At 34.8% G+C, this 4,709-nt stretch overlaps 1 long non-coding RNA gene across 1 annotated transcript; it reads right to left on the bottom strand.

The window, feature by feature from the left end:
* Positions 1-3,286: 3,286 nt before the first annotated feature.
* On the bottom strand, positions 3,287-4,297 carry LOC141351330 (uncharacterized). Its single transcript, XR_012359551.1, has 3 exons — positions 4,124-4,297; positions 3,864-3,979; positions 3,287-3,737 (listed from the first exon to the last, which is right to left on the bottom strand). It is a non-coding gene; the product is annotated as an uncharacterized lncRNA (long non-coding RNA).
* Between the last annotated feature and the right edge of the window lie 412 nt (positions 4,298-4,709).

Raw genomic sequence — 4,709 nt, 5'->3', positions numbered from 1 at the left:
CGTTCTCCGGAAGTCGCGTTGCTCGACCGCATACGTCATTACATTTCAGTTAAAATACATAAGAAAATTAAGATTTATTTCTTTTAAGACATACAGTCATTGTAGTTTCATTCTTACCTTGAAATGTAATGGTTGCTTTTCTGAATATAAACCCGAAATATTAAACCTTGATGACGTATGCGGTCGACCAACGCGACTTCCGAAAACATGTTCGGGACGTGTCCGGCGGAACTGGCACAAATGGCCACCCTAAATGTCACTATCATTAATTAAAATCTTGTCTGGGAGCAGGTTGATTAAATATGTGTAAGAAGGCTCTTCAGGCAAATTCAATACACAATTGTACCACTTTTACTGTAGTATTTGTGCATTTGTTGTCTTATGCACTTGTCACCCACAGTCCTGTTTAACCAGGTGCTAAATGCAATGAAACTTTATTAATTCTCACTGAAATATATTAACTTCATTTGTCAACACTTAAAGTGCTAAATATTTTTCTTTTGTTAGGGTGTAATGGAGCTTGAACCTGACCAGTTTTGAACCAAGTCTTCACAAGCTTGTATCTCTTCTGTCCTCCATTAAGTCTTGTTTACACTCGCTCATTGTGCACACTGCACCCTGCTTAAACCTTTTCTGGACTGATGAGGTTCAGTCATCATTAATTAAGTCAGTAAGTGAGCATGGGGTGTAATTTAGGAATGTGCCCATCCATATCAGTTTCAGCCTCCACTCATAGCCTGAAGAGAGAGTGAGAGGGTGAAAGGTGGACCTGTTTACAGCTGCACGCATTAATAATAAAAATTTGCTCCCTTCACTGTGTCAGTAAATGACATGCTGTCACTGCAGCACACAGATTTCCTTCATTCATATTCTGCAAGACTGTGCCGTCGCCTCACTCAGCTCTTGTGCCATTCTTTATAAAAGCCACTGCTTTCCATGAAGATTTTTGTTATGGTCTTTTGTGTCAGTCATGGTCCGGCTGATGTGACTTCTCATTCCATGTGGAACTTGTGTCTCTTGCCCTCCGAAAATCCGAAATCTATTCATGCCAAATAATACAGACAATTGTAATAACTGAGCTACCTCGCATCATGATCAGCTCGATGGCTTAATGCGCAAAGCATCTGCAAAACATCTCTTTGTATTCCATTTACATAGAGCTGCCATGGTGATGGAAACCATTCAGATATTGTCTGTCAAATGTCCTCACAATCACTGTAAATGTGCAATTTTCTCTCTGGTAACCAGGTGTTTGTCTCTTGTGAGTACATTTATAGAACTGTATCCATCAATTCCAAATAACGTCTACTGTTCAGAATTCATTTCTGGATATGATTTTCTTTGGCAGGATTTCCAATCTTTACATCAGAATGCCAATATCTTTGAATTGTAATATAATATGATTATATAAAAAAAATCATAAATCAAATGAAAAAACAGTGAAGTCTTATACATGTTGGTTTTGTTTCAGACAAGTTGGACAGTTTGAAAGTAGGCTTAAAGGAATATTCCATTTTCTTAAAAGAAAAATCCAGATAATTTACTCACCACCATGTCATCCAAAATGTTGATGTCTTTCTTTGTTCAGTCGAGAAGAAATTATGTTTTTTGAGGAAAACATTGCAGGATTTTTCTCATTTTAATGGACTTTAATAGAGCCCAACATTTAATACTTAACTCAACACTTAACAGTTTTTTTTCAAGTTTCAAAGACGATCCCAAACGAGGCATAAGGGTCTTATCAAGCGAAACAATTGTCATTTTTGACAATAAATATGACAAATATACACTTTTAAAGCACTACTTCTCGGCTAGATCCGGTCGTGATGCGGCAGCGTGACCACACACAATACGCCATGACGTCAAGAGGTCACAGAGGACGAACGCGAAACTCTGCCCCAGTGTTTACAAGTGTGTTGGAAGAGGACCGTTCCTACATTGTTGTATGTCAAATGATACTAATTAATGTCTTTGTGTCAGTTTATGGTTTACAATGGTCCGCAAATTTGCGTTTTATATATGTAACACGTGACCTCCCTATGTCACTACGCATTTACGTTAGGTCGCGCTGGACCGGACCTAGACGAAAAGTTGTGGTTTAAAAGAGCACACTTTTAACTTTCTTGTCAAATATGACAATCGTTACGCTAGAAAAGACCCCCAGGCCTCGTCTGGGATCGTTTATAGACCTTTGAAACTCCGTTGAAAAAAACTGTTAAGTGTTGAGTTAAGTATTAAATGTTGGGCTCTATTAAAGTCCATTAAAATGAGAAAAATCCTGCAATGTTTTCCTCAAAAAACATAATTTCTTCTCGACTGAACAAAGAAAGACATCAACATTTTGGATGACATGGTGGTGAGTAAATTATCTGGATGTTTCTTTTAAGAAAATTGAATATTCCTTTAACTGTATCTCGGGTGTTTTCAGATATGTTATTCTGACTTTCTGTTTACTGTATTGGTACTTTTCCATTGCATAGTACCCCACGGTTTGGTTTGGGTCAGGTCAGCTCACCTCACTTTGGCTTGGTTAGCTTTTCCATCAAGTTTAGTGGGAGGGATTATAGGCGTGTCGTTATATTTGTGCTGTCTACTGCTGTGACATCGTACAAATGAGAGCGTTGTTGTACATTTCCATACATTCCTGTATTTCTCAGTCTGCCACAAAATTAAAATTGACCACCACAAATAGATGTTTGCACATTGCTTTTATCACTTCCTCTGTCTCACATGACAGTTTCTGTACAAACCCCTTTTGGCGTCAGTCGATGCGCTCCGCCGAACCTCATTTAAGTTGCATTTACGCATACATATGCAGACGTGCGCGTCGCGAATGTACCACACTCTTAAGAAAAATGGTTCTATATAGTACCAAATAAGGGTTCTTCAGCTCGTAACAATAGCAGCACCCTTTTTGGTACTATTTAGAACCCTTTTTTAGATGGTTCTATATAGAACCTTGCCTTGAAAAGTGCTACATAGAACCTCAGTGGTGCTATAAAGAACCCTTTTATTTATCAGCAGTCAGGAGGATTATTTTTGTTTATATTTTTGTTTAGTTTTTTTATTTATAGCACTTTACACAGTTTAACAGTAAACAGAACTGCAAGACATCAGAAAAATACTTTTATTTTCACTTTTTCATTACATAAGATATCATACAATAATAAATATGTGCATTAAAATCAATCAGAATCAAAATAAATATATGAATTTTTATGCAAATATAACAAATCATTTCTCAAATAAGATACGGATGTTAAATGATAGCTTCAAAATTAAATAAATGAACAATAAAATTTGGCATAGACAATCATTCTAAATAGACAACAATAACATGAAATCTATAAAATCATGACATATGCGACATCAAAATATGCAAATGATAATAAATACTGAATATTAACATATTATGACATTACATTCAGATGTAAGCACTTTAGCACAAACAGATAAATGGCATAATACAGATTAATGTAAATATAAAAGTCAATAGGATTGTGTCAATGTTTGTAGAATCTCGCCAAAAAAGTCCATATTATTTTGTTTGCTGGATCATTGTACAGTACATACTCCATCCAATGTTCTTTGTTTTGTGGCAATGAAGTTGAACATTTAGTCAGATAAGAGTAAGATAAGAGATGGTCTGCTATTGTCATGTTGATCTTGAGACACAGGTTATGATTACCACAGATTCCCATCACCTTGCAGTAGTCATCATCATACAAGATTTGGATCTGTTGGAGATGGGAGAAAGGATAAGACATAAAGATAAAACAACTTAATATTAGCATGGAGTTTCTTACATACTGTATGTAAAACATGATTTGACAGAAGTTTTAATATGATTCTGCTCAAGCTACCTGTTTTGTCAGTAAATAGGTGAATGGTTGGCGAGAGATTTATTCATAAATTGAATAAACATAAACAACTGTTATCAAGTCAATGGCCGACCTGCAGAGCTTCACTCATGATCCACCTACAACAGATAGACAAAAATAATAAGTAATTCTGCTATTACATGTAAATGTGCCACAAGATCACACACACAATCTCCAAAATGTTTAAATGGTAAATAACAATTTTTTTAATGCCAGAATTGAAAGAAACATGCATACATCACCTTTAAAAACGTGTCTTTCATATTAAGTGATCATACGCACTTCCTTTATTCCCAGCATAAGAAAGATTACCTCACGAAAACTCTGAAATATCAATAAAAAACTAAACACATGTTGTACCACATTATTTTCATAATTAAGTTTAATAAACTTAATGTACAATATACAGGTATATGCTTTTTAACACTTTAACAAATTATTATCCTAAATCATTGTTAAAGCAGAGTATTTAAATATATCATTTAAAACAGTATGAAGCTTACCTGCTTTAAAGGAAATGAAGCTTAAAGTTTACCTGTTATAAACGATATAAAGTACAATAAAAACACACAAAACTTCAAATTACATAATGTTTAAACAGTAACTAACTATTATTTTAATGTCAGCATTGAAAGAAACACACATACATCACCTTTAAAAACAGGAAGTGTCTCTCATATCGCACTGCCTTCACTCCCAGCAAGATTACATCACATACGAAAACTCTGAAATATCAATAAAAAACAAACAAACACATGTTGTACCACATTCTTCTGATAATTAGTTTAATAAACTTAATATACATGTATATGCTTTTTAACACACTAA

The sequence above is a fragment of the Misgurnus anguillicaudatus genome, chromosome 20, assembly GCF_027580225.2.
Source record: "Misgurnus anguillicaudatus chromosome 20, ASM2758022v2, whole genome shotgun sequence".
Classification (NCBI taxonomy): domain Eukaryota; kingdom Metazoa; phylum Chordata; class Actinopteri; order Cypriniformes; family Cobitidae; genus Misgurnus; species Misgurnus anguillicaudatus.
This window is presented reverse-complemented; position numbering and strand designations above follow the sequence as displayed.